The 24,441-nt window shown below is 36.6% G+C and overlaps 1 long non-coding RNA gene across 1 annotated transcript in view; it reads left to right on the top strand.

Annotated features, from left to right (window-relative positions):
* The window catches only part of LOC113981739, a 29,813-nt gene that overhangs the window by 757 nt on the left and 4,615 nt on the right, over positions 1-24,441 (top strand). The window contains exon 2 of the long non-coding RNA XR_003538516.1: positions 3,191-3,272. This is a non-coding gene — a long non-coding RNA (uncharacterized LOC113981739). The remainder of the gene's footprint in view (positions 1-3,190; positions 3,273-24,441) is intronic.

Below are 24,441 nucleotides of genomic sequence, written 5' to 3' on the forward strand. Positions count from 1 at the left end.
GGAGAGAGTGGGAGATGATTCACGCTGTTTCTGAGCCCCCTTCCGCCCCTGCCCGCCCTAGTGCCGCGCCTGACGCTGCGGCTCAGCTGCCCGCCGCTCCCGCTCCCTCACTGTCGGACACGGGGGTGGAGAGGGGGATCGCTGCCGCTGTGGTGCGGTGCTGCTCCGCACTCGCCCCAACACCGCGGGCGGCTGGCTGGCCGGGGGTTGGGGTCACCACCCTCTGCTACACCGCAGAAACCCGAAAGGCAGGAGAGGTTAGAACCGTGGGAGGGGGTGGAAGGACGGGGGTGTCCGAGGCCAGGCGAGTAGGGAAGGGGGGGCGATGGGTGGGGGGTGTATATGTGTGTGTGTGTGCGATAAAAAAGAAGGGCGGGGCTTTCTATGAAGACAGGCGGGAGATCCGACCAATGGGAACAAAAGAGAGCGAGGCTGGGATTGGAGCTCATCGCCAATTCCAGGACGCGAGTGGCGGAGCCGCTGTGGGGAGGCGGGGGTGCTTTAACCTCTGCGGCGGGGGTGGCGGCGGGGCGGGTGTGTGTGGGGGCTGGCTCCTGCCCCGGGAGGGTCCCCGCCGTGATGCGGCGTCACCTGGGTTACACGCTGCGCCTCGCGGCCCGCAGCTGCGTGGGAGGACGGCCGAGATTGCTCGTGGAGGCGGTGGGATAGCGGTGACACGTCCTCGCCGGGGCTGACTGCACCACTTGCGCGACGCGACACGGCCGGTGTGGCTGCAGCACTCCGTCCATCCGTTCGCCCGTCCATCCCCGCCGGCCGCCGCGGGGGACGGGTGGGGGACAGCGCTGCCGCTCCGCGCCGGGAGCCTCCGACGCGCCGGGCTGCATCGCGCAGGCTTGTAGAGGAAATAATAAAGATATTATTGTTATGCTGTGACAGCCGGTCTAGCTGGAGCTGTGCGACACAGAGCCGCGTTTCTCACCTAAGTATTTCGTAGAGAAATCAAAGATGTTTTGCTGCGGTGAAGGTTATTTCTGCCTACAAATCTGAAATTATTCAGGTGGAAGCTTAAAACGTTTTAAGATGTGGGGGAAGGGGGAGGCAGCGCTCGGGGGATTGTCTGCGCACCAGAAAAGCATTTTTACTATTTTACTCTTTGCTGTTTATTGACTCGTTGCCTTTGAAGAAATTTTTCAAACCGCCGTAACTGTGGAGCGTCAATTCTGTACAAAATTTAGGCACAAGTGTTTATTGCGTTACACCATGCTCTGTGCTAAATTCGTATTGCTACGTGTGTGTGCAGCGTGGCTGCTGACTCGATTCCTCCTAATGCGCGAGCTGAAAACCTGGCTGTTCGCGGATGAAATCCAATTTCCATTCTGAGCTCCCTGGGAGACAGCCTTAGTTTTAGTAATCACTTACCATTAATACTGCCCCAAACAATTTTTAGTACTTAAAATGCAGCTTTCGTGTATAATATATCGTATTGCTCATTACCTCTGCTTAAAAATTACAAGCCAGGTATGTAATTCATTATAGGATATTAAGCTGTGCACATGTTAACATCTAAACAGGCTCCTGCCCAAATGTGTTCACAAATTAAGAACTCAATCAAGCACTGTACATGGGAAACTTTCAATGAATTCTTTGGGAATTGTGTCTCAGGAATGTGATATCCACCTTCCTCACCAGCAGATGAAATAGATGCAGCCGATTCAGTAACAATTTGATAGCATATATGGTCAGAAAAATGATTGTATAAATAGGGAACCTTCTTACTCATCATGTACCCTTTGTATCTAAGATACTCTGACTCATAATTGCTTAGTTTACTGACTGAAATAGAATTTTAGGCTTCTGTTACCTTGACAGTTGCTGACACAATTACGGTACAGCAAACTGGGGACTGGTTCTAGCTCTTGCATTTTCTTTACTGAGTTCTAGGTGAAGAATTTTATTAGTATTTGAGTCAGAAAGAGCACTACATAACTTGTAAATCTCAGGTCCAGTTTGTAGGATCATCAGTCCTAAGAGGCCTCTTTTTACTTGTGTACTAAGCAAATGACTTACAGAAAATTTTGAAGGCAAAAATAAAAACCCACAATGTTTGAATTAAGCCATCTTGAGTCAATTTCCGCAGTGGAACTGGATAAATTATAACACTGCTCTCTTTATGTCACTGAATATGTCCCATTCATCTGAAGCAACATTGAATCAAACAATTCTCTGGTTTTTAGACCACATCTGTTTTACTGTGCCCCCTGCACCAATTTTAATTATGTGACAGTTCTGATTGGATTCAGCACCTGCAAGTCCTCCCTTTGGGATCTCCAATTAGCTTATAAAACATTTACTTGATTGCATTCTTCAAACAAAAGTATTGTTTCATGCTAACAGCAGGAATATTAAAGTGTAGAATAAAAAAAGGTTTTAACATGATAAGCAGCGTGTATGTTGTTTGTGTATCTAGCTTCCATAAGCTTAGAGGAAAAAATAGTAATCCTGAAACCTAATTTCCTCAGACTCAGCAGATGTCTGTCCTGCCTTAGCCTGTTTCTTTACTAACAGCTGTTTCACAAGTGCCTCCCCTAGTCTCTACAGAATGCCTTTTGTTTGATAATTCCCCTCTACTTTATCTCCCATCCCACTTAGACAAGCTTTTTTAAGTTTTCTGGTACTTTATGTAGGTATTTTATAGTTTAATAGACAGGCTCATCTTTGAAGAAGTTAGCTAAGACTATATAACTAGCCTCTCAGCTAGGGTCTCAGTAACAGTTCTACTTAACTAAACAAATAGCTGCATGTAATTAACATTTCAACAAATATTGATTTAATATTAAGAAAACTGTTAATTATTACAGGTATGCTTCAGAATACACTTTTTTTCTCCTTATCTGACTGCTTGGAGCAGTGATACTGGAGGTCTAGGGGGGAATATCACACAAAGTGCAGCCCTCTAGTGGCAGAGGTCACGGGGAGTTTAAAGCAAATTGGGTCTTTGTTATGGGTGGGGGCAATGAAAGAAACAGCTTTTAGCAAAATGCAGGCAACTGTCCTGCATTGTTTATGGTCTGAAGCACAAGCAAAAATAGTTGTGGAGGCCTGTAATGCAACCTTGCCCCCACTCTGTTGTAATATCTACGCAGAAAGTACCAATGGAAAAATATTAAAAGGTCTGAGTTTTCCTCTATTTCCAAATCTGTAATCTATTGTTCATCTTTTCTGTTTCCAGCCAGCAGATTGGCATATCTGACCAGATGCTTTTCAAGCAGCTGTGGGATCTTGATTCCTTCAATCATGTCCTACCAGATGAGGTATTCTATAACTTCAGTAAGAGTATGTTCAGTGATGACATAGAGTACAAATTCAATTTAACAGCTTTATTTCTAAAATTACCCTCGACTGGTGGAGGTGCGGATGGTAGCATTCAAATTAATCTCTCCCACAGACATAAGAGCTATGCTTAGAAATAAAAGGGTTAGGAAGAAAGATAAACTAAAGCAATTAAGCATATATATTAACAAATAGAAATCTGCGTAATAATTGAGCTGGAGTTCTAGTAATCTTATAAAGTCCGCTTTGTGGAACAAGACCCAATCTCCTGTTTCTTATGGAGGTGATGTATAGTTCTCTTCTGGCCAACAGAATGAACACTTCAATTTTCCCCTTATATGATAAAGCCCAATAATCATTTGATTAAAAAATGATACCTCTTAAACATCCTGGCTAGGTAAAAGAAAATAGATTCTGTCTTTGTCCAAAATGGTGCTACTACAATTGCCAGTTTTTCGTTACTGAATGATTGCTGTGATTCCTAGTAAACTTTGGCTTCACTGAAATTACAGTTAGTGATGAACTCGAAAGAGTTTTTAATTTCCATCTCCTGTTTATGAAACTTCTTTCCTCCGACAATCTATCAATTAAACTGGTATTATCATTTATTAAGTTATCTAATTGTTGCTTGTTTAAATACTGCGGAATTTGTTCACCAGTAAATGTTTTAATTTTCAGTGAAACTTCTCCAAGATTCCAGCAATATCAATCTGAGGAAAATCAAACCCAGGGTTTGGGGAAAAAAGCTAAACACATATTAGGCAGAAAGTGACCTAATTATCTGTTTTCCCAAATTTGTATTACTTTTATTATCTGCACCTATATTATATGCATTGCCTAGCTGAAAGCCAAGTGTTAATAGTTGTACTCATCACTGAAGAGCATAGACAACTGCTAAACCTCTTCATATTGTAGACCGTTGCTGTGTAGTAGCTTTCTTTTTCCAGGAAACTGAGGATGACAACTTAAAATCAGTAATAATTTGACCATACTATTTGCCATAACATGAATATGTTGGCCAAAATTCTTTTTCTGGTGATTGAAGGTGAAAGTGTTTGTAGGAAATCAGTGTCCATTTCTGCTCTCTCAGCAGAGGGCTCACCTGTCTCCTATTCCCACAAAGTTCATTAAAATTTACAGTATCTTTTTTACTTTTCTTCATGAATACTGAACTGAATTGATCCCAGTTCTTTATTGCTGAATCTGTAGGTCAGATTTACAAGGGGTTACCTAAGGATGTATCCAGATCTCAGCATAAAAAAACAAGTTAGCCTCAGGACAGGATAATTTTTCATCCCTCACAGGGAATTGACTGTGTGGATCTGGATATCTGAAACTCTAGTGGCTGAACACTTACCCCAAAAAGTCATCTCCATGGTGATCTTTCTGCACAGTAATTTAAAGACCTTTTCTTTCTCGGAATGAAAGAAAATGAAGACTTGATTTCAACTGCCTTCCAAAAATAGTAGTATCTTCTGTTTTCTTTGGGTCATTGGTTTTGTTTGTTTTGCTTTTTCTCCTTTTTGGGGGGGAGACTTTTTGGAATTTGTGTGTGTTATTCTGTTTTTACTAGAGAAATAGATATTCAGAGTTTAAAATGGGTACAATCGAGGCGTAAATTCACTGTAATGAAACAATGTAACATCAATATAGAAGCATCTCCTCGTGTAGCTTCATCAGTTTACAGTGTTGCTGATTGTGTACCTCTTGTCACTATCTGACAAAAGGACATTGGTGAAGCATCTCTTCTACAAACTGAATTCAGCCAGCTATCACTCCAGATGCTTCTGACTGTTTTCCTTTAACGGTATGGTCAAAAGGGTATTTTTCAAGGAATCGGCATACCTGTTTCCAATCACTGTTATTATAATTGCTCTAATAATATTACTATTTTATGTGTCATTTTGCTCACCCACCACCAAATATCTTATTGGTTTGAAATTCTGGCACTTTAAAATAAATGAAGTATGGAAAAAAGAGACATTACCATAAAAATTAGTTTCTTTGATTCTTTTGTCAAGCCTGATTCCCTTCCTAGAATAATGTAGTCTTACAATATAGGACCTTAATCAGGATTTTTTTGGAATTTTGCTATAGTACAGCTCACAAACAAGAGTTATTTCAGTGGAGAAGATCAGAAATCTTTCTGGAAAAGGAGTACAAAGAGGAAAAGTAAACATGTTGCACAATGGACAAAGGAAAAATAAGAAAAAGACAATAAAGACAAAGGTACTGATTTTTCTGTGGTAATCATGATTTATATTAAATTATGTAGCAAAATTTGAGTTGCTCTGATCATTTTGCTCACTGATAAAATGTGTCCTACCTGAGATCATTAAAGACAACTATATCCTAGTTGTCTAGGAATATACCAGGAAACTCTCCTACTGTTAACCACCAAGGAACCTCATTTTTTCCTGTTTAATTCATAATCAATTTTCCAAATAATAAACTCTTCCAGCAAAAGTAACTTTTATAAGTATAATACTATCATAATTGTAGAATTTTTGCCAATGGAAAGGTAAGAAAAGTAATATTATTGAAATAATAATAGTTCGTAGTAGAGATCTAGAGATCTTTGAAAATACTTTTAAAATGCTTACTATATCAAAACACATATGCCAGTAGATTATAAATTAATTTTCAGCACAGTAAGATTTTAGGAAATAGTTATTGCCTTTAAGAATATCAAGCCACAATGGAATGTTTAACTGATTCTTCCCTAGAGTTTAGCAAATATGTTAGGATTTGTTCTTCAAGAAATTATTTCACTTCACCAACAGAAATTGATGATTCCACTTACATTTCTACCCGCTTGAAATTTATTCCTAAAAAATACCCCTGAATTGGAAAATCTCTTGGTGGGGGAGGGTAAACAGCTAAAACTTACTGCCGGGATAAATTGGCCAGAATGATTTGGCACATATCCTGAGTTTGCCATGAAAACACGTATCTGTGTGTCAGCTGCACACAAAGGCTATCTGGCCCTAGAAAAAGCATGGGGATTAGGCATAATGCTGCCTATTTCAGACAAAGGATATTCCTTAGTGCAGTGAGGTTAAAACAGACAGCTCATCAGTAGTACAAGTCTATCTGAATTATTTAGTTACAATTTTGAACCAGAAGGAAATGGTGGCAGATTATTAATGACTTTTGGGTTTTATTCATCTTGTTATTTTGTTTCAGTGAAAAGTAGCACTGGAAACGTGAAAAGGTACCGAAATATGAGATCATTTTTACTTTAATAATTTACAACATATAGAATCGCTTTCTTATTTTAATGCTAGTTCCAAAATATTACTTATTTTTATTTATATTTCAGTAAGACTTATGAAGTTGCTATTTATGTTTGTAAGTGGTTGCATGACCAAAATGAAAGGGACAACTCACATGCTCAGAAAATAGAAATCCATGAATCTACTGGATGAAAACAATTCTATTGATTTGAAGGGGGTTTAAGTCATTCAATACAAAATACTTCAGGAAAAAATAGTGGAGAGAGTAAGGAAACTATATAAAAGATATTAACATAGTCTGAAATGCATTCTTGCAATAAAATAGATTCTTGTCATAATCCGGTGACAGGCAATTTAAAATAACTTTGCATAGAAATATTTAGGGATATATAATAGGAATATGTATAAAGAATATTTAGGAACATATAATTTATCATTTTTAATAAATTATATATAAACAAATTAACAGCTGGTATATAATTTAAAATTTAGCAGTTACAAAATTGAAAACTAAGGATGCACTTTGCAATAATTAAAAATAACAAGTTAAAGTGAAAATCTTTACATAGTCATGCTTTATGTCGACAAAAAACCAGATCTAAACATGATGATATAGAAAGTTATACATTACGTAGATAAAAGAAGCCTGATTATTTTTCCTGCAAATTTTTGTGGGGTTTTTTTGTAATATTTTAGCCAAGTAAGAAGACTCCTGTTTCAAAACTTTTAAATATTTGCACTTTTCATCCTTATTTTCATTTACAGCTTTAAGCTATTTCCTCTACAGAAGAAAAAAAATCATATGTTGAAACAGTAAAAATAAAATTACTGCAGAACTGAGTCATTGCAAGTGAGATGAATACCCATAAAAAAAACCTCACAAATCACAAAAAAAACACCCAGAAACAAGATCATTGTGCATTAGAAACAATGCTTTCAGATTCATCATGGCTCACAACAAAGGTATTTATAAGTGGACCTCCTGCCTCTATCACATGCTGTCATTGCTTTGGATTGACTGCTGTTAGATCCCTGTAATCCCAAACCCCGGGATCTTGTCCTACATATCTACCCCACTTGGTATGCATGTCAGTAACTATTTAAAATGGAAATGAACTCTAATCTTTGTATGTGTTAACAGCAAAGGGTTTTAATCTCCTAAACCCCATATTTACCAAGATTTTGGGGGGCTTTTGTAATAAAGTTTATAAAAAGCTATTTTCAGTCATATAGCTTGTATTTGCTAGTTTAACCACTTATGTTTGGTTAATGCTCGGCATTTCTTAACTCGATAGGGTGTCATGACAATGTTATGGAACATGTTCATGGATGATGATAAGAATTGACTTGTGAGGTTATGTTGTTATGTAAATGTTATGCAGAGATTAAAACTCAAATATTGTCCAATTAAGAAAAAGTTCATTGAAACTATCATATCCCATTCCACATGAAAACTCATTGATGCTAACAGAATAAAATTAATGTACTTCATTTTAAGGGGGTAAGAAAAAATCACCAGTATAGTTGAGTTCTAGTCCTCACTCCTATAAGAAGTTTCATACTTGCAGTTCCTTGTACCCAGTACAAATCTTACATCATGTAGGATCATTGTGAAAATCACTTCTATTTTCATATTATGATTGTTATTAATAAATATTTACATTGTCGAACTGCTTCTTGGAACTTGGTTCCATGATCACTTCCCTAGGAGGCCTGTTCCACTGAATGATTACCCTCTCAGTGAAGAACCTTTTCTTAATGTCTAGTCTGAGATTCCCCTGATGGAGCTTCATTCCATTTCCTTATGTCGCCAGAGAGAGCAGATCAGCACCTTCCCCTCTACTGGCCCTCTTGAGGAAGTTGAAGACTGCGAAGAGGTCTTCACGCTCCAATAAACCAAGTGATCTTGGCTGTTTCTCCTTACCTTTCACCATCTTGGTCAACCTTCTCTGAACACACTCTAGTAGTTTGATGTCCTTCTTTCATTGAGGATAATAATATAAAAGCGAACTAGCTAGAGCTTTGTACAGTGCTATGATAAGATAAGGATGGTTTTTTTCTTAAAATCTTAGTGGAGCAGCTAACTCCACTTGGACAGACCCTAATTCCTAGTATAATTTCACTGACATCAGTAGGCTGTCATTAGGGAAATGGATCTTCCACTTATGGAAATGTGTTTTAAATTTATAAAAAATTTAAATTTAGTCTAGTAAAAGTAGTTTCAATACATTCCAGTCTACTTTATTGATTTCAAGCATACTCCTGGAACTAAAGGTGATGTGATGAATATGTCAGCCAACTGAATCAGTAAAAAATCCCAACTTTAATATCTGTCATCCAGTGTGGCATATTATTTCCCAAGTTCAGATGACTAATTGGTAAACTAAGAATGCATTACACATAAGAAAGTGTGCACAACAGATGATATTCTTTTATTAGAACATTATAGTTTTAATCTAACATCATACACAATCAGTAAAGTTAAATTCTTAGTGCAAAACATGCAAGAGTTAAAATTCCTAAGGCGAAAATATCTTGGCTTAGTTGCACATATTTTTCATTTTAAAGTAAATGCATTAACCGAAATAGGACTATAAAAACCTGTACTTTTAAAGTTTAGTTAAGTGTAAATAGCAATAGAATTGTATTTTCAGCATACTATTTAATGTAAACTCTCCTTGCCCCTCCCCTCAAATTATTTTATTGTGGTCTTTTAAGAATTTAACATTTTACGAAGGTGAAACATTTGGTACGACTTTTAACAATTTAAGAAAACCCACAAAAGACGATCATTCTAGAAAATGGATGTTAAGCTTTTTTCCAGTTTTTAGTGTCTAGCTTACTACTGATAATTTAGGCAGTAACCACATGAAGTTCAGCCAAATTCAAAGATATTATTCGGTATCAAAGTCTAAAAGATATTGTTCAGTTATGCAAATGCCCATTCACTTGAGTAGTCTTTATTCATATAGATGATTGTGTTTAACACAATTTTTGCAAGCATTCAAAACAGTCTACTACAAAAAGAATATCTTCTCTCTTGTTTTTGCAAAATTTTCTACACAGAAAACTATTCCGAAGAAAGTATCCAAAATTGATTATTATGTACAGCAATAAATGTCTGCAAAATATTTTGGTGTCTGTGTTCCTATTTCTACAGAAACAGACATTATTGTTAATCAGTATAATCTGAAATTCCATGTTTCTTGAAATACTGATTTGTTGACCAGATCTCTTATACTTAGATCAATATAATTTTGCAAACGTATAGAAAATACTGATACCTCAAACTTTGGTGTATGTCAGCTCAGACTGAAAATATTCTGTTACCTATCTTTTGGACTGTGTGGATAAATTATTCATCATTACATTGTCTTGCTGTGGAGGAACTGGATTGCACTATTTCCAAAGATTATGCATTACGTAAAAATGATTGAAAGCCATTCCTCTCATCATTACAATTGTCACATTAGTGAAAGAAGACAGTCAGCATTTCATGAACATTTTATTTCTTTACAGCCTCTAAGATTTCTCAGGAGAATAAGTCATAGAATCAAACAAAAGTGCTTGGTGTGATCAATTCTGCAACACTGCATTACATTCTCTGGAAAGTCATTTATGAAAGAATTAACTGTGTTCATGTTATTCAGTGTCCTCTACATACCTCAATAAAACATGTGATGACAGCAGGCATTGGTCATGGAAGTTCGAACTTCTTTTTAATGTGATTGTTTTCAATATTCAGTTTGATGAAATGAATGTTTTGTGTATATCTAGTCATCTGAGAATTAAGTTGAAAGTTGTAATTATGAAAATAGATAAATATTTCACCTGTATTTGGTGAATTTCAAAGTTTTGTTAATATCTAAGATTTGAATTTATTTAAATATTCAAAACCTTTAAAATAAAAGAAAAATAGATTATGTATTAAAATACAAGTGTGTTCATACCTGTGCACACACAAATAAAGCATATACATATGAATGATGTATATACCTTGTGTTTATGTGTATATAGGTGTATATATATGTTTATTCATTATTCATACATAAAATCACACAGCAATTTTGAGCCCTCTAGTGGTAAGAAACCTCTCAGTTAAGAAACTATTAATCAAAATCTGAATATATCCACTTAACAGACAAGTGTCTAAATTCTACAGCACTATTATGCCTTCATATAAGTTCAGGATAGCTCCCTGCAGTTGGTGTGGATCTGTAGATACAAGTGTTAATAACAACACAGATCTGCAAATGAAGTTATTGTTTCCAGCGTGGTAACTTTTCTTCCCTTCCTCTGTTGAAAATAGAGTTATTCTGTATTCTTTTGACACATTGTTGATAATTTGTGATCTTTAAAAAACAACAATCTCTTGACACAAATACTGTCAAATAAACCAGAAATATTTTCTAACACAGCATCCTCATTCTTAGCCTCACATTATATACTTACACAAGTAATTACAGGGAAAGGAGAAGAAAAATCTGCATTTCAAATTGGGAGAGGTTTCATGATATATAATTTCAGCCATCTAAAAGATAGGTTTTTAGGCTAAGCTGGTTGTTTGCACTCACCTTGCTGTCACTGGAGGCAAATAGGTTGTTTTAGATTGAGTTGTCTTGTAAAGGTGTCTGGGAAAAAGCTGTGAGATAGGTGAAATATTTATGGATCCAAGTGTCTCTCCATTTCTCAAGGATACCTAGTTAACTAAATTGGAATTAATGTTTTCTTTTTTATAAGATCAAAAAAAATATATAAAAAGCCTAGATTAGAACAAGATTAAATAACACAATAATAAATACTATTATTTAAAGCAATATTTATAACATGTAATGCATATCAGAATATAAGGTACAATAAAATACTACTGCATATGTATATTTCAAAAAGATATTAATAAATAAATAACATAAATATCAGACAGGATAATTTACTACATAGGGAAATCATTCTAAGAGATCACTATACTTTGAAGAAATCCCCAAATAAGATTCAGAAGTGCTTTCTTTCTGGTGCAGGATGGGTTTGATGGGCTCCAGAGAGCACACTTGCTCTAATTTTACTCTAATTTTAAACATTTGGTCTGGACGACCATCCATACCTGAGATCTTATAAATTCTGCAGATGACCTATTTCTTCAAAGATTAATACTTTAATCGGAATCTTGTCCCTGCAGGAACAAGGGAGCTTACCAACTACCCAGTGTGGTAAGATTTCCCTTTTCACAGGGAAATCTCACCAGGAGAGCTATAGTATTCATTCCCTCTGTCCAGAGTCCTATAATCATGAAACTTGTTGACTCTCAAGAATGGTGACAGTTTAACTGACACCGACTTTTAGCAGAGATGAATATCAGTGTTTCTGGAATTATTTCATTAAAAACACAGTATACTAATTTATGAATGTAATTGGTTATGTGACAAGAGCTTAGGACAAGAAAATTACAGAGGTCATAAGCGGTTAATTCTCATTTTTAAAAATAAAGAAACAATTTTGCTTCTGGTGTATTAAAGCAATTTAAATATACTGTTATTCAGTTGCCTTCTTGTTTATTTTTAGTGTCTATCAAAGTTCCATGCATGCATGATAGAGAAATGAACTGCTAAAAAGGAAATTTTTCATTGGATACATGCAAAATTTGAACTGGTTGGGTTTTTTTACAAATTTATCTAGGTAAATCATGCAAGAGGGAACATAATTTTTTATGAGTGGTAACAGTCCACCTCAGGCAAGTAGTGTGGCATAAGGTTGGAATATAGTTCCTGCATGCAGGACTATGATTATCACAAAAACAGGAGCAGGGTTATGCCTTGTAGAAGAAAACACTGGTGACTTCAAAACAGTGAAAAAAATTACAGAATCAAAGAATGGGTAAGATTGGAAGGGACCACAGTGAGTTATCTGGTCCTACCTCCCTGCTCAAGCAGGGTCATCCTAGAGCACATGGCACAGGAGTATGTCCAGACAATTCTTGAATGCCTCCAGTGAGGGAGACTCTACAACCCCTCTGGGCAACCTGTTCCAGGGCTCAGTCACCCACATAGTGCGAAGTTCTTCTCATATTCAGGTGGAACTTCCTGTGCATCGGTTTCTGCCTGTTGCCTCTTGTCCTATTGCTTGGCACTACTAAAAACAGCCTTTATAGCATAACACTAAAGAGTACTATGTGACTTGAAATGTTGAGGGAAAAATGAATTTTACATTAAGGCACTGCACTTTTCTTGTTTAAAAATCCATTTGCTAGTAGAAATTAAAGTCAAGAAAGTAATACAATTTATCAGTGTTATGCTTGGGATAAACAATCTTAAATTCATACTTCTCAAAATCAGATGTTATTGCTTAGTTAGGAAATCTTTATAACAACAGTATATGATATCTGGCTAAAAGTGTTAGTAGCCAAAATAATCTTAATTTTCTCCAAGAAGGCATAGCAATTGCTTTAGCATGGCTAGAATATAATGATAAGGAGGTTTTATGGAGTGCTTAAACTGTCAAGAGTCCTTGATTCAAATGAGTTATTGAATGGCAGCCCCATGAAAGAGGAAATTTAATTTAAAGACTGCTGTTGCAGAGTCATCAAATCAAGTTGTACTCCCCAAACTTTTGCAGCTGACATCATTATCAACGTTCCTGCATCTTGCAAGTATTGCCTCAGGTCTACAATACACCAAAATACTATCCATTGATTTGTCACAGGGAACAACAATCTCCCCGTGTGGACAATCACACTTCATGGGCCATCTGAAATAAAGTATTTTTAACACCTTAAATAGCTAGCTTGAAAAACTGCCATCAAGTAACTATGGTTGAGAATATAAACAGTGTACACTAGAGAGAAAAAAGATAAAGTTTTTACGAAAATGCAGTTTTTGTTGCCATCCTTTAATATGTACCACATTTTAAAGTTTCTGTCATGTGTTTAAAAGACATATTCAGGGCAACAGCTAAACAAAGCTTTCCACACAAGCTTAAATAATAAGGCTGGGAAAGGGCAGTCTGTTGGACTTCCTGTGGCTCTATGACTTTGGTCACAGGTGCTTGAGTAATCTTCAAAAATATCCCCCTTCTTCTCCCTTTGTTTGGAAACAAATACAGGGCCCAGAATGCAACTGAGCAATAGACTGCCTCTGCTGTCTGATGTCATAACTATTGTCCAGTAAGGCTAACAAGGTAACAGCAGTTTCATAGATTCTCTACAACCTCTACTATTAAATGGGGTCAAGACATGATCTGCAGAAGGACTTGAACTGAAAGCATTTCAAAGAGATTGCCAATACACTTTTCTATTATAAGAACTTATATGATAATACGAGGAGTCATAAACAATATGAAACATCTCGCTTCATGCTCCAAAACAATTGTTGTCTAAGATTAGGAGAGGATTCCTTTGTGGATATTACCTTATTTTAAACTAGCTGTACCTCCCTTAAGAAACTGGTTCTTCATTATCAGCAGCTGGGTAATAGTTTTTTTGGACTGCTGTTCACTTCTGATGTTTCAGGTTTTGCATGCCACTAAGGGCCAGGAGAGACCATCTAAGTTTCAAAAAGAAAAAAGAGGAAAAGTTTCCCCAATAAAAAGGTGTTTCTGCATTGCCACTGAATTCCTGTGTTGTGTCTATAGGTCTCCTTTGCTATTTGAGAACTGAGTTGTCAGACTTTGTTTTAAAGAAACCTTTCTGTAGTTTACTCATAGATTTGTAGAAGTAATCCTGTAACAAGAGGGAAATCTTATAAGAAGATACCCAAAAGCCTTATCACTAGGAAAACAGTGAACAAGATTTTGTTTAAAATAATCATAGAATCATAGAATGGTTGGAAGGAGCCTTAAAGACCATCTGGTTCCAACCCCCTTGCTGTAGACAGGGACATCTTCCACAACACCAAGTTGCTCGGAGCTCTGTCCAGCCTGTCCTTAAACACTTCCAGGAATGGGGGATCCACAGCTTTCCTGGGCAACCTGTTACAGCGCCTCACCATCCTCACAGTAAAAATTATTTTTCTTAATACCAAATCTAAACCTACTTTCTTTCAGTTAGACGCCATTCCCCCTTGTGTTGTCACTACATGCTCTTGTAAAATGTCCTTCCCCATCTTTCTTGTAGGCTCCCTTCAGGTACTGGAAGGCCTCCATTAGGTCACCCCAAAGCCTTCTCTTTTCCAGGCTAAACAAACCCAATTCTCTCAGCCTTTCCTCATAGGAGAATAATTTATAATATCATCTTAGAATATATCTTCTTACCTTCTTATTATAAGTACAGAGGTTATTCCTAATGATACAGATTCATTCAATTTACATATTTTAATATGCTTTATACACATAAAAAATAATAATTCGATTATCTAGCCTGACATCACAGCTTATCAAATTTTGCACTTTATTTTATCAAGCTAAGACAAAAGACCTCATAGATGTATCCTGAGTAAAAAGTTCAAAAGCACCCAGCTTCCTGAAAGAAAAATAATCAATTAAACTTGATATGACTGCATGAACTATCTCCATGATTAGAAGCAAAGTGAAACTGCACATTGCTTTGTAGAGCAAACTGGGCAGAAATTTTTGTAAACTGAAATCAAGACCACAATGAGTTTCAGTTCTTTTTCACACTATGGTAACTGTGGTCTTTTCTGTAAACATCACCAATTCTGTCCTCTAGAGGAGAGGAAAAAATCAAAAATCTATAATCACAGTATATTAATGCGGATATGCACTAAGTGAAGCAAAACATCTTGACTTTACAGGCATTTATTTTAATGCCTAAATTACGAGATATTATTATACACAGTGTGCTGCTATGAGGTGCACATGTGAGATTGTGAAGAGCAATAAAGTCTACTGTAACTTTATGTTTCTCCACTGTTTCTTAAAAGCCCAAAAGCTTGAGATTACAGAGTCTTATCCTCAAAGGCCAAAAAGGACATCATAATTATTTAGTGTGACCCTCTGTACTTTTCACTAGTAGAATGTCTATCACAAGTTAAATGAAATTGTATCTAATTTTTTTTAAGGGAACTATAACCCTTTCAAGCCTCCTTATAATCCCTGTATTATTTCTAGAATAATTACTTTAATTTTGATTCCCAGTAATTACCCTGTGTTCTGTTTCTGAGAGCATGATCAAAAAGATCTGTGCTGTCAGATATAATTCCCACATTTAAATACTTATACTCATTTTTCACCCTATCTCTTAAACTTCCCTTCAATATACCAGATAAATTTAATTACTTACACCTCACACTGTAATGCAAGATTCTCAGCTATATCTTGATTTTGGGGCTGTTGGGTTTTGGTGGTTTTGTTTTTGGTTGTTGTTTGTGGGGGTTTGTTGTTGTTGTTTGATTTTCTTTAGCTTCTGTTGTTCTTTTGTTGTTGTTGTTTAGGGTTTTTTTGTTGTTCTGGTTTTTTGCATATGTTCCCCAGCACTTACCATCTCCATTTCTCTTTACTATCTGTTCAAAGATTTTGTTAGCCCTCTTTTCACAGAAACATAGAAAGCTCAGATTGAGAATGTGATCTATCCTTCCCGTCTTCTGGCCTGCCTATCTCTCTTGAAGAGCTTGTAACTGTCCAACAGGGCACTACAGTCACAGGTCTCGCCCCGCCATGTTTCACTTATGCCAGTGATGTCAAACCTCTGTGACTGGGCCAAAGCTTGGAGCTCCTCTTGTTTGTTCCTAATACTGTGTGCACTGCTGTAGAAAAAAATTCAGGTGTGGTACATTGTAGCCAACACCTTGTGAAGCAGATTGAGGAATCAATCCCATGAGTGCTCTTTTTTCAAGTTTTGGCGCACCATTCTATCACTCATCACTGGCGAACCTGGTTCCTTTTATGATGAGGTACCCCACCTGGTTGATCAAGGGAAGCCAGCTGATATAATTTTTTTGAATTCAGTAAAGCTTTTGATACTGTCTCTCACAGGATCCTTCTGGACAAAATGTCCAGCACACAGCTGGATAAACACATCATGTGATGGGTGAGCAATTGGCTCACAGGTTAAGCACAGAGGGTAATAGTGAATAGGGTAACATCAGACTGGTGACCTGTCACTAGTGAGGTTCCACAGGGCTCCATCTTGGGCCCTGTGCTCTTTAACGTCTTCATAAACTACTTGGACACAGGACTGGAAGGGATACTAAGCAAGTTTCCAGCTGACACAAAACTGGGAGGAGCTGTTGACTCCCTCGAAGGCAGGGAGGTGCTGCAGAGAGACCTCAACAAACTATAGGACTGGGCAATCTCCAATCATATGAAGGGGAAGTGCCAGATTCTGCACCTGGGATGGAGCAACCCTGGATGTTCATACAGACTGGGGAATGAGATGCTGGAAAGCAGTGCCATTGAAAGGGAGCTGCGGATCCTGGTTGATGACAAGTTGAATATGAGTCAGCAGTGCCCTGGCAGCCAGGAGGGCCAACCATGTCCTGGGGGGCATCAAGGCAAAACATTACCCAGCAGGTCAAGGGAGGTGATTGTCCCTCTCTGGTCTGCACTGGTGCAGTCTCACCTTGAATATTTTGTGCAGTTTTGGGCACCACAAGATAAGAAAGATATTAAGATGTTAGAGAGTGTTCAAAGGAGGGCAACAAAGATGGTGAAGGGCCCTGAGGGGAAACTGTATGAAGAATGGCTGAGGCCACTTGGCCTGTTCAGCCTGGAGGAGACTGAGGGGAGACCTCATTGCAGTTACAGCTTCCTTGTGAGGGGAAGTGGAGGGACAGGCACTGACCTCTTTTCTATGATGACCAGTGACAGGACGTGAGGGAATGGCCTGAAGTTGTATCAGGGAAGGTTTAGGCTGGATATTAGAAAAAGGTTCTTCACCCAAAGGGTGCCAGGGCGCTGGAACAGACTCTGTAGTGAAGTGGTCACAGCACCAAGCTGGACTGATGATACTCTCAGGCACATGGGGATGATCCTGTTTGGGGCTTAGGGTTGGACTCAGTGATCCTTGTGGGTCCTGTCCGACTCAACATATTCTATGATTCTATGAATACTTAAAATCTAGTTCTAGTCATTGTTATTTTAAGACACCTTTGATATTCTGTAGATACAAATGGCTTTCTTTAATTCACATATTCCTCTTCATTTTGACATATTAAATCAATTTTTCTGGATTTTAACAATTTCAATCACTTGATTTGGGCTACCATAATCGTAATCCATCCATTATTTTTTAATAGCCTACCAATCTTGGGATAATTCTCAAACTGTATACAATACACACTGATAAAGCTAGGTACTTTTTAGCAAATTTCATAACTTTCACCCCTTATTTCCTAGTGGAAATAAGAATTGTCATGTAACAATTCTAAACAATCTAACTTCCTTTTTTCTTGAGTTACTTTTCATACAACTTTCGCATAACTTTTCCTTTGTTCATCCTCTTTAAGGATCCATAAACCTCCAAGGGCCATAAAAATATAGGTAGAGAGAGATTAGAACTGGAACAAGGAAAAGTATCCAAAATCCTGGATATCAATTTCAAAACAACAGTTTCTAATCCCACTGAGTCATATCAGTAAATTTCATAACATGCAAGTATTTGATTCAAAATAAACTTTCGACAAAAAACCAAAAACCACAAAAAAAAGGAGCTATCTCTTTTATATTATAATTATAATCTCTAGTTCATTACCAGTGAAGTTCCAAATTTACAAATCCATTCATATACATGAAATGATGATTGAGATAGTTAGTTTGTTATTCTGTGTTATATTCTTTTCTGGATAATGGGACAATATTTGCAAATCTCACTGTTTCCCAGTTTTCCAAGATAAGTTAAAAATTGGCAATGATTCATTAGTTCCTTTGAGACTTCTGAGCATAAATTACGTAGCTAGTTCATTTGAAGCATTCTCCAATGGGAACAGATTTTTTTATCTGCTTTATTCCAGATAAAAAATATTGTGTTTCCATCAACATTTGAATGGTTTGGCCCTAAATCAGCCATTATCTCAGCTTCTCTTACTCTGAATGAACTTATAACCTTTCTGTGAAAGATACAACGCAGTGTACAATTCTTCTTTTTCCCAGTAGATAATTCTGTAATCTTGTAGCTCAGATGAAACAAAAACATCCAGTAAGTTGTGTACATGCTTCTTTCCTAAACCTAGCTTTTCCTAGCAGTCCCTCTCCCTTTCTCTGTTCTGTCTTCTTCAGGAATTTCCTTCACATCTGAGTTTGGTAAGGTGTCAGAGTCCCTCTTCCAAAAGGAAAGGTCACCTTATTTCTCGTTTATCTAGTTTTGTCCCAGATAATGAAGAAATATACACTGAAAAATCTGTATTCTATATTGTTCTCTGCAATGCTGGAGAATTCTTTTCAGCTGTGACATGATTAGACAAACAAATAAACTGTTAATACATTCAGGACAGGTTAATTCAGAATGAGAGAGTGAAAAAAGGGACTCGGAGAAGCTACTTTCTTAATTGGAAATGTCTAGGGAGTAAAAACTGGGAATAAAATTAATATTTTAGAGCAGTACTTTGGCAGCAAGTCATTTTTGCTATGTTGATACTTTTATATGTGTTTGGATGTTTTTGTTGGCATCTGTAAATTCCAGAATTATTTCTGCTGTCAACAGCAAAAGTTCTATAGTGGCTTCACTGGCTATAGTCAATGATTCTTCAAGAATTAACCAAATATACGAGAATTTGCAAATAAAAGTTAAGAAATATGATTACTAAGTCTGGGAAGAGGAGAAATGGGATCATACAGGGAAAAATGTGAGGTTGAAGAGAGAGTAATGGAGTAAAAGTGCTGTGTGATTGGAAAGTGAAAGAGGAGAGTTGGAACAGGTTAGCAAAAAGACTGTTGTCAGCTGACCTGTAAAATTCTTAAATCAGCAGACACTGAGTAAAATGAACGAAGAGAAGGGACAGGACAGATTATGCAGGGAAAAGAGTGGCATAGTAAGGCAAAGGGGGATGAGAAAACTTTGGGAGGTTTGATAAAGAAATATTTAAAGAGAGAGGAGTACAACAATCAGAGCAAGGATAAAAGAAACTTGAATTTGGATGGAGAAAGTAAGTAAACACAGACATTATCAACCTAATACTTATTGTTACATTGTTACTTAAAGCCACTAAATGTGATTCTCTTTGAATCTTCATTTTTACAGTTTCATGTTGAGGAAAATAGATACAATATTACTTTTAAAATATTACACTAAAATGATGGGTTGGATGGGGCCTTGATCAACCTGGTTTAGTGGTAGGTGTTCCTGTCCATGATGGAGGGGTTGGGACTAGATGATCTTTAAGTCCCCTTCAAACCCTTAACATTCTACAATGCTCCGATTCTATGATATTAGGGCTGCCAGCTCAAGCAGATCAATACAGATCTTGTTTATATTACAGCTGTTACCTATCAAACTAATATGAAGTTTACATTCCCCACTCCCCCAAACCAAAATACTGTTATACCACCTTTGACTAGGTTGTGCTGTTCTGCTCTTTACACAGAAAACAACTGAACCAGATGATCAGGGGATTGCATGTATAGATCAAATTAAACTTAAAATACATAAACCAACTTATACAATTGCAATAGTTTCTTCAGGCCCACAAAAAAATTACATGAAATATGAACTAATATACTTAGGGCCTCTACAATCTCAAATCTAAATGTGTTTTCCTAATTATTTACACCTAAATTAAATACTAAGTTGAAATAAAATAAAATTAATGTATCAGAGAACTGTAAATTACATTTAGACTATTGAAAACTCCAAATGAGACAAAATGAGAAAAATTTCTACTATTTTTTTCAGTTTTCTTATTTAAGAGGTATACTTTCTAATCCCAGAAAATCTCATGTATTTATTTTATATAAGAGCAATTAAAGCTATTTCAAAGTATATGAGTGTTTTAAAGCTCTTTATATTAACTTCATACTGATTTACTGTGATTATTGCTGATATATTAAATTCATTTAATCAACTTTAATATGACGAAACTTTAAAAAAATTGACACCAGTCAAAGCTAGTTCAAAATATCTTAATATGATTTAAAAAAAAAAAAACAACTAGCTGAAACAATTGCTTCATCTCTCTACAATGGAATGAAATAGTGCATCATTGCTCTGAAGTTAGAATATGAATGTCTGATAATACACCAGATACATATGATGCACTAAATTTAATTTTAATATTCATTTTTATGACTCAGTTCTTTTCCAAAGAGGTCAATTTTAAGTTATTCTAATTTTAAAAAAAGCTAAAAACTCTAATATTAGACCTATGTAGGTAAGTTGTTGGCCTGGGTTCTTCATTTAGTTCAGCTTTAAAGGTCTGCCTTTAAATATGATTTGGTTCATATGTAAAATTCTTTCATTCTAAGTCTTTAGGAAGATTTGTCTCTGCACAGCACTAGAAGGAATTAAAATAAAAAAGGCATGATAGTGTATGTGTAGAAGTGGAAAAGCAGTGAACAAATAATGATAGAGACACAAGACATTGGCCCAGATGCACAGAAAGAAATACTTGATGCAAGCAGTGAGGTTTAATTAGGCTGTAACTTTTAGCAATTTAAGTCAGCTGGGACCTGCCCTTCAGTAACTCAGACCACAAGGGTAATCATTACTAACGTTTCCACTTACTGGACAGCTGCTGCCAGTATTCACCACTTCACAGTTAGTCGAGCCAATTTCTAGGACCTCACATGTAAGAAAGGCTACTGAAAGCTATAACCCTGTTTTCCTCTTCTTTAGATGTGGCTTTTCTTTTCATCTGCTTTAACTCTATTCAAACTGCCAAGCTGTGACAATGTGTGCAGCACTCAAACCCACTCAGCAAGCTGTGGCTATAGGGATGGTAAAAATACCTACTATTTCCATTCTGGCACCATGAGAAATACTCTATTCCACTTCCAAAGAAAGTGAAGGTGCAATGCCCATATAACTGTAATTTGTAATTAGCAACCGTAATTGTAATTGTAATAATAATTCTATAGCAGCCACATCAGAAGGAAAGGGCTCAGTCTGATGGTGAAGCTTTTTACTACCTTTTCCTTGTGTTGCAGAGATTAAAAACTAAACGTTAAAAACCAGAAAATAAAGATATTATATTTGAACACTTACTCCTTCACAGTTTTGCTATATATTCTATTCCTATTATTTCAGTGGGCAAAATAATGGCTGCACAGTGCCTATATAAGCCCCTATATTGATGTTCAAAGTCTTTTTCATAGGATCTCTTTCTATTTCCTTCTATTTCTGCTGCTACAACAGCCTCTGAGATGCTTGAAGCACACCATCTACAGTAAACTATGAATAAGAGAAGTTCTGTTAAGTTTAAAAGACTAAAGCAAATCAAAATATTTTTGGTTTCTATTTCTCATTAAAATGTATTAATCTGTAGCATATCTTGAATGAAGGTTGGCAAATTGTTTTAATAGGTTTGTGAGTAGAAGCCAAACATGTAGTTTAGCAATATTTATATACACCCTCAGCTGAGAAATTAGGCTGCAGAAGTGTTAAAAATAAATAAATAAATATTTAATCCCTACTGTTTTAAAAATTCAATGAACTATTTAAGATGGAATAAAGAAAAATAGTAACCTGTGAAAAGTTCAAAATTATACAAAAATAGATCTACAAATTTCCTGTCTGTTAGGACAGAACATAAATACTGTAGCAGATTTACCTGCTCCCTTCCTGAAAGTAAAATCAGGTTATAAGTATTTGTAGAGAGCACAAAGTTTGCTATTTGGAAATCTTCAGTGGGTAAATCTTGTAGTATTTTTGCTTTCCCTTGGTCATTGTAGAGAATAGATCCTTTTCTCCCCCCGTCCCCCAGAGGGATCTTTCTCTTCTTTTCTATTAATAAAAACTAAACCTTGAGCCCATATGTGTGTGAAGGAGGAAAAAGAAATAGGATCTAAGAAAAGTAAAAAGTTTGAAGGCAAGTGGAAATCGACAAATAAGTGTCAGAGTAGAAAATGATGGCAGTTTGCCAGCCAGCTGTGAAAACTAATTCAGCTTTAGATAAAGAGATTTTAAGGGGGGAAAGGACAAGAAAACTTCAGAAAAAAGAAGACTAAAGGAGCGAAGAATAAATCCTTAGAGCTGTGTTAAAGAAGAAACATAGGCAGCGCTTTGTTGTTTTAACCGCAGAACTGCAAGAGCGGCTTTTCATTGAGACTTTGAATAGCGCCAAAGAAACAGCCAGATTAAAGTGGAAGCACGAAAGGTTTCCTTAATGCAGTAGCTTATAGACCAGCCCTTCAAAAAGGGTTTAAAGATAAATTTTTCTAGACAAATAGAAATTATTAATGTCAGTAAAAATTTTCTTCATCAGTCTACACATGGACATAAAAATAACGATGTTACACACAGTCCTGTGTACAAATTCATGGTGAGAAGTGACTGAGATTGTTAGACAAAGAAAATTAAGTATTTGAAAATATGAGTGGAAGTCACTTTTCCCTGGAAAAGTATTTTAGTGAGTCTGTATGTAATCCTCAATATTTTCTTTTTTTTTTTTTTAAGTACATCATGGTTGTTATTTTATGGTCAAAGAGCATGTAAAAGAATGAAGTGATGAATGCTGTCTGGTTACAACAGCAGACCAAAAAAGCAATCTGGTATATAAAATAACATGAAGGAACATGGTCACGGGCTTGTCCTCTCATCTATCACTAGGCCTCTTAATCAGGCAAGTCAGTATGATGTACTGCTACTGGTTATTATGTAGAGATCTAATGATTCCATCTACTGTACCCAACTACAGCATACTCAGAATTTCTCTTCAGACAAAATATCCTGACCAGTCAGAATATACAAAGTATACTGGTCCCCTCTGGGTGCCCTCAAAACACCACCTCTGAAGTCACAAGAGGATTCCCTGAGAAGGCTAGGCTCTGAGAGTGAGCTCACCTGTGCCCTCTGTATGAACCAGATCCTTTCACCTCCATTTTTCATGGTGTGACTCTGATGCATGAAATTCCCAGAGCAGCAAAGCATGACTCTGCAGCTTTCATCTTGCATGAGTAGAAGGCACAAGCTCTTTCACATTGCAGTATGCACCTTAGGTACGTGAAAAATCTGGCATTAAGAAGACAAGAACAATTTATTTTATTTGCCTCAAATAAAAAGTCTGGACATGTATAACTGCCATAAAAGTGAGAGTTATCATTTCATACAAGCTTAGGCAAATAAGGGATTTAAGGTATATTTTATTTTTTATGGCTATGTTTTCCAACACTCAGCTGTTTCAGATTGACAATGAAATTCCTAATGGTAGTTGCTTGTTTTTCTTTGGGGAAGTTCCTTTGGCAGTTTTTTATCACCTTAGTAGTTGTTCTGCTACTCATCAGTGCTGAAGACTATACTTTCACTGAGGACAACAAGTGAGGATGTTGACTTTGTGCCTTCCACAACCTATAACACCCCAAACTTTGTCACCATCCTTATTTTTTATTATCTTTCCCCATTCTTAATTTTTCATTCTATATTTGTGCTAGTTTTTCATATTGGATATTTTATTTGGCTTTTCTGAATTGAACGTGCTTTAATTAATTTTCTGCGTGTTTATATAACTATTTTGTCCATGGGGTATGCATATCTTATGGTATGTTCTTGGAACATGTCCCCCTGCGTGAGCAAACCATACCCAATGATAAACTACAAGAAAAGGAAAATTATTCCAAAAATACAACACTGTTAGTTCACATCCTCCCTGCAACATGCAATTTTCCTCCAAAGTCTTTTTGAGACCTTACCAAAAAAGAAAAAAATTGAGAGAGAGATAGAAAACAAACTATTTCAAACTATTTGAGACAACATTTGGTCTGGAAGATTAATCTCACAGGTTTCAAATGGTATTCTCCCCATCAGTGTCCATGGGTCCATCAGAATGTCTTCCAAATTATTATCTGTCAGTTGTGATGGGGAATGCAAAATCCTTGGAGT

The sequence above is a fragment of the Neopelma chrysocephalum genome, unplaced genomic scaffold (assembly GCF_003984885.1).
Source record: "Neopelma chrysocephalum unplaced genomic scaffold, ASM398488v2 Primary Assembly neopelma1_24, whole genome shotgun sequence".
Classification (NCBI taxonomy): domain Eukaryota; kingdom Metazoa; phylum Chordata; class Aves; order Passeriformes; family Pipridae; genus Neopelma; species Neopelma chrysocephalum.